We start from the raw sequence: 12077 nt of genomic DNA, 5'->3' as shown, positions 1-12077 counted from the left end.
GTACCACACATATACCTTAATAATTATAGTGTTTAAAAAGTTAGTACTACGAGTACCTACAATTTTGTCTTTAGAACTCTGTAAACCTAAAATATCAAAGTAAAAATCGAAATATTCTCATTTCTCTATTTTGACTTAGGCTCTTACGGATCGCAAAACGAAACATTCATCGTATTAGGTACCCTAACCTTTTAAAAAGTAGAGAAATTCACTGTCTTGGATGGGATTTGAACCCACGACCACTGGATCGCTAGTCCGGTGCCCTGCCATCTGAGCTACTAAGACCTTACCCAATACAGTGAATATTTCCACCATATATGAGGCCCTAGCGACATCTACCGTAAGAGTGTTATACTTCTTAAACGGCTACCGGAGTTCCAAATCATATTGGGAACTCACCAGGAGCGATGCGCTATCCCTTACTAAATTATTTTTGTGTTTTTTTCACTTTTAATTGGTTTCTAAGCTTAATAGCATCGTTCGCAGACGTTTCTGCTTAGTACAAAATTAAATTTATTAGACAGTTACAGACTTAACTGACTTTTCTGACACTTGCAAAAATGCCAACTCGCGAAAGCACGTTCCCTATTAAATCTGTCTAGTTGAAATTTTTCTACAATCTCGCGTCAACTGTACTCCTCGCAGACTTCGCAATTTCCTACGTCTGCATTCAGTTATCCCACCGCGCGTTTATCTAAAATTGATGTATTATTTAACTTTCATGTATCTATGGGTATAAAGTGGAGTTGATAGATTTATTCGTATGGTATTTTTAGGTACAGAGTCGCTGAATCAATTATACAATAGGTTACAACACAATACAGATGAGATTAAAAAAACAGTTACTATACGATAGGTAATCTTTACTAAATTCTAAACAGTCTTGTGTTGAACGTCGAGAGCTGTTTCTAATACCTAAAAGTAATAAATTAGGTTGTTTATTTGATGACATAAATGAAAACAAAATACGAGTAGAACTGGCAACTTTTTTTAAAGAATTATGAAATTTTGATAATACGCACGCTTTTCCAATTTTCATACTACACACTTTTATTAAAAGAGATCTGTCCGCATAACAACAAAATTAATAAAATATCAAATAAATATGACTATCTAGTTATAAAATTATACATTTGTACAACTTGTTTCATCCAGTTAGTAAATGTTACAATAAGTAATCATTATTTGTATATTATAGGTACATTATGATCTAAATTTTCCAAATATAATTTCAACTCTTCGTCCATATTATTAATAGGATAACCAGATAAATACAGGCAAAGTTTATAATTGCAATCGCGCAGTTCGCAACTAACTTGAATCCATGGAACTGAGCTATTTACTAAATACTACACGCCAACTGTAAATTGAATTTCGGAACTAGTTTTAAATTAACATTTTATTGTGACAGATTTGTAATTATAAAATATTTAAAACGGGTCACTCACGTATTCTAAGTCGTAGTTTGCTCGTCATGTTTCGCTTCATAACGATAAGCTTTAACGGGAGCACGCGTTGGCGGACTGATGTAGAAAAATAAGTGAGTGACCGGTTGTAACATACATACCGCCATATTCGAAATTTAAGATACGTCAAATACTAGTGTCAAACCAGTGTCAAAAGTGACGTTTCTTCAAACAAACGCATCACTTTTGACACTTGTTTGACACTGACATATCCAATCCATATCGTTTCAAACTCTAGTATTTGACGTATCGAGTTCGAATATGGCTGATAGTTAATATGTCTGTGCCTAGTAATAAATATGTTATCAATAACATTGGTAGAATGATCTTCAAAACTAAATACTATTATTTATTCAATCATTAAGGAAAAAAAAGTTCAAATAACACATACATATAGCCTAGAAAACAAACTAGTTTAGCACTTACCTTAATTATAAAAAAAAAAACCCTTAACTCGTTACTGGCTAGGCTCATTTTTTCAGCCCCTCGTCCCTAACCATCATTTTTACCGTCTAGAAACAAATTGGCAATTTATTAAAGTCTAGACCTACTACCTAGATTACCTAGGTCCTGATTAACTTCAAAGCTCAAACTGCATCATATTCCTGTCATCCGCGTAACTATTTCTTCCGCAATTAGTGAACACTAATTAGTGTATTTAGTGTTAAGCTGTTTGCGCGCTGGATGCGTATTATGCATACGCGCGCGTTATGCACGCTTACGGCTTGCTGATATGGGGTGAACGGTTGACATAGGATTACCTGCAGCGTTGAGTTAAGGTTACTAATTTTCACTAATAGGCATGTACCGAATAAAAAAAACTGTCTAATTAGATGATATATCTCTCTCTGATAGTCTTTGCTTTGTGTTTTGACTAATTTATAAATGTAGTTAATTTATGGAAGCTTTTTCGTTAGTAAAATAAAAATAGATTTAGTTATAGTGGTTTAACTTTGTATTTTTTAAGAAAAAAAAGCTATAGTGTGTAGAAAAAATAATAAATTATACCAGTCATATCCATATTAATATTGAGATCGCTACTTCAAATCCGCCCTCTAATCATTATCATGTGATTATTATTAAGTACTGTAAAAGTGTATCCCGCCTGTAAAAATGCAGCGATATCTGCAGGAAAGACGCGTACGAGTTAAACATACCTACTCGTATAATAGAATTTGTGTGACCCAAATGCCTTTCCGTTCAAATCAATAAAGATTTAGTTATAGTGGTTTAGTTTTGTATTTTTTAAGACTTTCTTAGAATAAGCTATATAAAAAACACCACATATTGGTTTAAAATAGGAAACTTAATTCAATTAAGGTAATTGATTATACGATAATTTTCAACGGGTTAAGTTACGTAATATTGTTAGAATCAACATGCTTCGATTTGTTAAAATAATCAGCCGATTAAAGTTAAAAACGGCAGAGGAAAAAGGCCTTCCTTAAATAATCTATTATTACATAATTAGCATCCTTCCTTGCGACAACAAAACGTGTTTAAGCCGCCTGTACACTGTCAGACAAACACAAAAACACCAAGCCACAAGAAAAGTATCCTTAGCTTATTATCAATTTCCCCAGTGCGAATAAAACGTGCCCGAAGGGCCGCATTCAGACTTGCAAAGTCGCAACTTGATTCGATATTTATTTCATCAATCTGTTCGAAGAGAGAGAGTGTATAAGGGAGAAGTAGAAGATGGAGTTGGAAGGGGCAGACATCGGCGGACTTTCTCTGATCAGATCGGGGAAATCCTGAAGAATGACCAGGTCAAGAGCATCCTAAACCGGCGAGCGTGTATGAGGAACGGAAGCAAAAGAGATATGTCAGGATCGTAGCAAGTGGAAATCCGTGGTCTCTGCCTAACCCTCCGGGAAATAGGCGTGATTATAATATGTTTTATGTATGTTCGAATGTTCTCCTTTACAGGACGCATTCTTAAGAGCCAACAGGAGCTGAGATTTAAATATTTTAGGTAAATATACCCGTCTCGCTAACGGAAGCGGCTCCTAAAACTAGTGCGATAAGGACAAGGCGAAAAATCCTGCGTAAAAATCTCAAAAATCGAGGTTTCGTACTCGACTGTTTCCTCCTCCAAAACTTAACCAATCGTAACCAAATTTGGAAATCTAAATGATTATGACATTATCTGTGTCGGACCGTTTTGCTTTTTTGGCTAATTGATATCAGTTTTGAATAGCGCGCCTCTCATTGCGGCATAGTCAATTAGGCCATTTTGGCCATTTATGAAGGGCTCTAGCGCCTTAAAAAACAAATATATCAAAAAAAGCAAAACGGTCCGACACAGATATTGACAATATTAATCTGTCTTGAAAAACTCATTGTTCTAGCTTCAAAACCCACGGAGGAAACAGTCGAGTACGTTTGTATGGAGAAATGACCACTGCTGTTGGCTCTTAATCGATTCTCGTGAACTTTGGTAAGCAGTTTCGATAAAATTGATTGTTTTTATCGATTCACAGAGCCACTAGTTTAGATAAAATTTGTAATGAGAAACATTATACATGTTACCGTCAATACCTCTAAAACTAGTTTTACCGAGGCACCTTGCGAAAATTCGTTTTAATTAGTGAATACTTGTTTTCACTGAGGCGATACGGAAAACTAGTTTTAACTAGGGAAAACGCGTTTTTATTTAAAATGGGTAACATACATATAAAAATTAACTTACTTGCAAAATCTTACCGCAGTCTTTCTTTTAATTCAACTTGTACCAAATCAAGATTACCACGTCCGAATGCTACCCCTAAAGCCGGCTGCTCACTGTCCGCCGTCACGTACGAGGAAATGAATTAATTCGCCGCGGAGATTTATTACGCGGGTGTGATGCGACTTACGTGTGTGGGGGGCTTTATTAGTCTGGGAAATTGCGTTTGTAGTTGCGATTTAAATTTTAAGAGGACTTGAATTTTAAGTGGGTTCTTTGGTTGTTTTGTACACTAGTATGTTTAAAAAGGGCTCGGACTTTTAGTGTCTATGACGTTAAACTACACATAGGATGGTTATAAATAGATTTTTCTTAAACTATTACTTACCACTTATCAACCCGGTACATAATATGTATCATTATCATGTGATTATTATTTATTTGAGTCTTCAGTACTGTAAAAGTGTATCCCGCCTGTAAAAATGCAGCGATATCTGCTGGAAGGACGCGAACGAGTTAAGCGTACGCTTATAATATAATTTGTGTGACCCAAATGCCTTTCCGTTCAAATCAATAAAGATAATGATAAATGGCTTAACGACAAAAACTTATAGTGTGAGTGAATGTTTTGACACTGTTTAACCCTTAAAACGTTTATGTCCCTTTTTTAGTACAGGTACTAAATGCGGCCCCAAGTTTAAACACTATATGCGGGCTAGAAAAGGAAGTACGTTGAAGAAAGTGCAAGAATTGTACTTTTTTTTCTAGCTTGTGGCAATATCAGGCAACATTCGGTTTATGCGCAAGCGGCAATTGAAATATGAAATTTGCTGAATTTGCGGCGGAGTGTGTTCCTGACGTCATAGAATATAAAGTAACAAGCTAAAGTGCTTTCTTTGTGTTGATATTATTACTAGGTGAGTTAAACATTGTTATTACATATAAAGTTCATTATATCATAGATTAATTATAAGTCAAAAATTGTGAAATAAATCTTGTCCCATTTTTGTGACATTGTCGATAGTACTGGTAACCAAGTACCATGCATGCACGTCCTAAAAAACGGACCGTGCCGTCTTGTGCGCAGACACGATTGTGACAGAAAACGGACATTGCCATACATAGGTTATATACTTTTTTAATTTATTGTCATTTTATAGGCTGGCGTTGCGTTGGGATTGTGTGATACATAAGTATATGGATACATTTTATTGTATTTTAGTTTCAGGTGGTTCCAACATCTGACTCAGAGGAGTGAGATAATAAAAAAACGACGATCACGAAATTTTACTACTAGAGACAACTTGTACGTACCTTGCCCCAATCCGACTCTCTTTCAGCCAAGTCACTTTCTCCGGAGATGTCAGATATGATGGACAAATATAGATCGGTTCATTTACAAAGACGCGTACTATTATTCTTATTGCCATGCTATTAAAGTTTAGTGCACCACAACGTGAATCTGTACTTATAGACGGTTTCGAAGTCAAAGGTCCTTGTGTGAAAAACGTTGTTAATAATATAATGACTCGACCTGAACACGACCTGTCCCTTAGTACTCCATCTACAAAACTGAATTCCATGTCAGCAAACTCATAATTCGCTTCAGTATCCAAATTATTGGCACGTCTTGAAATGTGCTACGGTTAAAACCTATTTCAAGTCGACGAAGAAGATGTTACAATTCCTGAGGCCTGTAAAATGGAATCCCTTCAAAATTCAGGACAGTAAATGCCTAAATTTGAATCGAGTTATATGTGGGGAAGACGTAGTAAAGGATGGGAAGGAGACGAAAGTATTTCTACTTGGGTACAGGAACATATTGTCAAGGACCGCCAACCAAAGTCTGCAGTCTGGGAGAATGACATGCATAAGCCTCTGATTCTTGCCAAGGAGGAGCGATATAATCCCAGAATGTTTCGAGATGCCATTGAGACTGAAAAACATCTAAACTTTAACAGGAACGACAGCTTTTCTCTACCACCAGCTTAGGTTCCAGATAGTTCGTGTGATAAGGAAACAAGCAAGACATAGAACTGTGAGATCATAGTGTTAAATGGTGTGGTCATTTTAGTATAGCAATGTCACTTAAAATAATTGTAATAATTGTAAAATAAATAACTAGCTTTATGAGCCTGTTTTGCATATATAAGTAGCCTTGAAATTTATAGTTTTGGTTTAATATTTCGGTATGTGGGTCATTCTATACATTAACACTGGAAGTAAATATAGTATTATTATGTTTCACATAAGTTTTTTCTATTTTATATTGTAATTAAACGTTTTCTCAAAACATTTACTAGTGTGTTATTTAAATAATTTACAATTTTCTTGCCCTATAATATTTTATTTATTTTAATTTTCTGAAACTGTATGACAGCGTTGTCCGTTTTTTAGGACAACCTTGGGAGCACTCAATCTATAAGGTTCATGGCAATGTCCGTTTTAACGGACGTCCTAAAAACCCTACTTTCAGAATTTTTTAATTTTTTTTTCGTAAATTATAGTACTTTTTAACTCATTACTATCCCTAAAAACATTCCATGAGATAGGTGGATACATTATTTCATGTCTTGCCGTGTTAAGGGTTAAATTTATCCATACTTATATGAAATTTCTTAAATGTTTTATTTAGTTTATAATATATTATATATTAGACGACCGGTCTGGCCTAGTGGGTAGTGACCCTGCCTGTGAAGCCGCGGTCCTGGGTTCGAATCCCAGTAAGGGCATTTATTTGTGTGATGAGCACAGATATTTGTTCCTGAGTCATGGTTGTTTTCTATGTATTTAAGTATTTGTATATTATATCTATCGTTGTCTGAGTACCCACAACACAAGCCTTCTTGAGCTTACTGTGGGGCTTAGTCAATTTGTGTAAAAATGTCCTATAGTATCTATTTATTTATTTATATTTATTTATAAGAATGATTCAACTGTCTGTAAAATATTAGTTTTTAGTTACCCTTTTGCATACCATAAGGTCAAACATGTAAACCTACTACTACAAGTATTATTAACACCCTGTACCTGGTAATGTTTAATGCAAATAATAGTAGATTGTACAACAAGGGCATAAAGTGACCCATTTTTACCCTTGTTGTACACTCTGCTTTTCACTTCGATTGCGAGAAAAATAAATTATATTTTTCATGGCAATTTACACCACGAAATTGTCGTAAAGCGAAAGAACATAATACATAACCAATTCCCGCCAACTAACTTTTTAATTATTTTTTTTTAACATGTGATCAGAGTTTCAGACGCTTGGTTTTCTGCCAAGTCAAACATTTCGGAGCATTTTTAAACGATAATCGACTCCTATTTTATGTGATTTACTAACTTTAATGACAGAAAATACGGATTTGTAATAAATTGTAGCAACAATAAAATAATATAACAAGTTTGTCATCTACACAATTTTATTGCTCAGTAAAATTGTGCAATATGTTTTAACTGTTTGGTTGTTGAGACCGATTACCTTAGTATTAGAAGAAAATTTTACTTTTATGCTCTAGAGCATAAAATGCGATTTTATGTCGTCTACGCACGACATAAAGGTGCTCTTTTTGAGCATGAGAAGTGAAAATTATCTTTATCTTTCAAATCAATGCCAATGATTGGACGATTGTCGATGATAAAAACACTAAATAGAGCCAGTCAATGGTTTATCCATTTTCATATCCATTATTCACTCTGTTCGATAACCAACCCATATTTCTACGAAATCACCACCAAACTGAAATGCCAGTAAAAAGTGCGGACCGTTTACTGCACAACTTTTTATTGGCTCACCGATATTCATATCAATTTATAACTTTATGAACTTCGTATCTAAACAAATTATTTGTACAAATATGTACCTTACTACACGCATTTACAGTTGGATGTGGATCAAATATAAGTCAAGTAGTAAGAGTTTTGGTAAATTGTTGCTGAGTATTATTGCGTTGGTAACTGGGTCGCAACTGACTATTGCTTCTTTGTACAAAAGGGGAGATTTTTATTGGAAATTCATGATACTTACGACGTTTTTGTAATATTATAGCACAGAGGGTAGTAAAAGTTTGGCTATGTCATTGGAGTTTTTGAGTCTAGGGAATATTTTGCGTTCACGCTATGCCGCGAGTAATGTAATGGTAATTCCTTAAAATTGTCCACGATTTTTGCTGTTGTCATAGTAACGTTTTATGCCAAGATTATCCCCGAAAAAATACAAAAAAATAGTTATCATTTCAACCATGTGAGAATTCAGTTTGTTTTAAGACTAGTTGATACTTTTGGAAACATGAAATTAAGATACTAGTTTTATTTAATCATCACTACATACTATAAAACAAAGTCGCTTCCCGCTGTCTGTCTGTCCCTATGTATGCTTAGATCTTTAAAACTACGCAATAGTTTTTGATGCGGTTTTTCTAGTAGATAGAGTGATTCAAGATGAAGGTTTATGTATTATATCATTTGTTAACCCGTGCGAAACCGTGGCGGGTCGCTAGTTATCAATAAAATTGTTGAGTTATTTACCTATATTCTACACAATGATATTTTCCAAATACAATATTCTGTAGGATTTACAGTTCAATGAAACAGAATCACCTCGATTTAGTCACTCATTTCATTAATTAACGCACACAGCAATACAATGATTATTTAATAACCCTTTACCTACTCACAACGCATTTCGCGAGACCACAATCCGACCAAAATCGGCTCAAATGAGCCCCGCCATCATTCAGACGTAATGCTAATGCTGTTTATTTATTGACGGTAATCCATTATATAACAACCACTTAAAAAGACGTCTCTACCCTTAGAAACGTTACTAATATACGTGTCTTGTTATAGTGGACGATAGAGCACAAGCAGCAATTATGTCAAGGAATTTCTGAGCGTTCGAAACAAAATACAAGCGAAGGTCTACCTCGAATGGCCGCGCTAGAGCTTCAAGTAAGACCCGCTGAAGTGGTCATGTCTTCCACGCTTTCCAATATAGATTGACCTCCCCCACCTCCCTTTCTTAGTTAATTTAGATAGCGGCCAGGGTATGTGGTCGTGTTAAGTGGGGTCTATATTCGCTGGTTAGGTGAAGGGCTTTCAAGAAAGGATGCGTCTCGACCGCTTCTTGAGAGTGTTCACTTATGTTCCAGTAAAGTATACAGGGGGTATAAAAGTAATTAGTTTGCAGGTACGTTTTGGGGCTGTAATCCTACGGGCTGAATTATTTTTCGCTAATTTTGTAGCGTAAAACAAGTGTTGTTTAATCCTAAATTTTATCGTATTGAGCTAACCTTGGTAATCCAATTTCCCATTTTTTGTACCCACCTATTTCCTTTTTTGTGCAATTTCCAAGAGAAAAAAACTTAACTTTAAAATGTATCAAAATAAAAAATACTATTTTTTGTACAAAATTCAATGTTTTTGATTCTAAATCTACTTATATCAAAAAGTCTCGTAAAAGGTTCAGTAATAAAATTGCTTGTATGTAAATTCAATGTTGACGTATAAAAGTGCCCTTGTGGCCTATTTGCTGAACAAATATTGAAGTTTGAAGTTTGAAAAGCCGAGGCTCTACATTCAAAAACCTACTGTTATTGTTGTCTGTATTTAAAAAAATATATAAAAAAAATAGTAAATACTCATAAAAATTCGGTGTGTCCTGTTTGTCTGTTTCCAACAGCAACGGACACATGCAGTCATAAACTTAACAAAGGCTCCACATTATTTGCAGCCATATATTATATGCCAAATAAAAAGCATTTTCCCCCCAGACCCGCCCCTTCCCTGTCCATCGCCCGTGAATTACTCCCTTTAAAAGCTTCACTTGTAAACGACTTATATCTCATTGACAGGATACGTGTTCATACGAAAATCGCCTTTAAGAACATTGGCGCTTACGTCGTCATGCCCACCAAAGTACTCAAATTGCGGGAATCTTTCTCAGTCACTCAAATTACGACTTATTTGGAGTAAAAGAGAAATATACCCACTTGCGAATTTCGATTCGCGGTAGACCTTTTTTTTGTTTTGTAGCTTAATAATTAAAGTCGTAATAGTACATTACATACCTAGGAGGTGAATTCGTAAATGCTCCAGATTACAGGTGTTTGTGGCCCGAACCGAAGGTGAGGCTTGCCTTGGCCAGGAAGTGAGATTTTCTTCTCGCGTCACCCTAGGGTGACGTAAACTCCATTTTCACTTGGGTCGGTTTTTCTGTGGATCTGCTACAGTATTTTCTTAAAGTCGGGTAGGTCGGATGATCTGCACGGCTTAAGACGCACTTACGGCTTAAGTCAGGGGCCATTAGGCCGCCAAATGTCCGATGCTTGTAGGAAATTGTTTGTTTTGTCAGATGCATGTTCTTGTGACGGACAGGGGTTGGGCTTGGGAGAGGGAATTACAAAACAAATATCGTAAAATGTGCCTACTTTGCTAAAGAATTTTCTCCAAAAATCGTAATTTAATTTTTTTTTTAATTATTAAAAAATGACTAGTTAAATGGTAACTGAAATATCGGCCCTTTATGTGACATGTACAGTCGGCATCAGAAATATCCGAGCGGCTAAGACGCTCGAATATAGCTGAACACGCCTATATTGTCAAGACGTTAGATTGCGTGTTCAGATATTGTGGACACCTTGGCCGCTCCGATATATCTGATGGCGACTGTACAGTCGGTTCTCAAACATAAGTATCCACTTTTCTATACAATCAGTATGGCAACTTGGGTTGGTACTTAAGTTGGGGCTACGCCCGACCGTATACATATAGTCAATATTATAAGATTCATAAGTAGGTCTACGTATGTCGAAATTGGAATCAATTGTAGAGTCTGTGCGGAAAGAGAAGAGTTGTGGAATGTATGGGGCTCGATACATTCCAGGACTCTTCTCTTTCCGAACGGAGTCCATCGACAAACATTCACAAACGCGAGGATTAAAATGAAACGTCTGGCACAACATTATTATCCCTATTGAAGAAACTACGAAATAAAAATCCCACAGAAATAAAGACAACAAACCAACACGAATAAATTAACCCTATTCATCGCGAATAAAACTCCACAGGATTAACCTTTTTACAGACATGTCACATACGCAACTAAAATGTACTTAGTCTACTTTAATTTCATTGCAATTTCAACCTTAAGAATATTTATTAAGACTCTAATTACATTGAGTAACTTTATTAATTCGGACTATGTTAGGCACTCTCAAGCGAAGTTTTAATTTATCAATGTCGTATTTTCACGTGCATTGTTTTAAAAGTAATCTTTATTGTTTACATATAAGGTCGCTTTTGAAATGCAGTTGGTAGTGAGATAAGAGTTTTGGAAAGTAATGTTGTGTATGTGTCGTGTAACAATGCTTGCAAATTAAATCTTCTGAGCGAGCTGATGTGATTTAGTCGTCTGGTGATAAAAAGTCGACGGGAAAATTTTCAAAGGTAAAAGGATGTTTTGCAAAAGGAACTTTTTGACACGGTCTTGTAAATATGCATTAAAAAAGAGGATCAAGTTTTTTTATAATGTTTGCTTAAATGAATTTGTTACATGAACATTAAATAATTATGTAATTGTAAGTTTGAGTTTATCCTAGACCTTCAAATTTAGGTGTGGAGGTAGATTTGTGTACATAGTTACTAAATATAGCTATTTAAATATCCTAACAATACGATACAACTATATATTAAAAAAAACTGAATACACTAGACTAGAACATTAAATATACTACTTTTCTCTTTGGCATACAGTAGACCTTTACTTAATCAAATACTCCCCGATATTCAATAGGCAGATGATTGAGGGATCGTCAATTTTCTCTTTAATATGGGCTTGGCGATGGGCTCTCGGAAGAGCAGATCCTAAATACGATTTGGGATTAAAAGGTACCTGGCAGTAAATATAGCGAGTATAAAGGGATTTCATACATTTAATTGCGTTG

At 35.3% G+C, this 12077-nt stretch overlaps 1 protein-coding gene and 1 non-coding gene across 7 annotated transcripts in view; one reads left to right on the top strand and one right to left on the bottom strand.

Moving 5' to 3' along the window:
• The window catches only part of LOC134648992 (uncharacterized), a 561268-nt gene that overhangs the window by 429713 nt on the left and 119478 nt on the right, over positions 1-12077 (top strand). The gene's annotated exons all lie outside the window — the stretch shown is intronic.
• Trnaa-agc (transfer RNA alanine (anticodon AGC)) lies at positions 213-285 on the bottom strand. Its single transcript has one exon. It is a non-coding gene; the product is annotated as a tRNA-Ala (tRNA).

The sequence above is a fragment of the Cydia amplana genome, chromosome 6, assembly GCF_948474715.1.
Source record: "Cydia amplana chromosome 6, ilCydAmpl1.1, whole genome shotgun sequence".
NCBI lineage: Eukaryota > Metazoa > Arthropoda > Insecta > Lepidoptera > Tortricidae > Cydia > Cydia amplana.
Note: the sequence above shows the minus strand (reverse complement) of the source record. Positions and strands in the feature narration are given on the sequence as shown.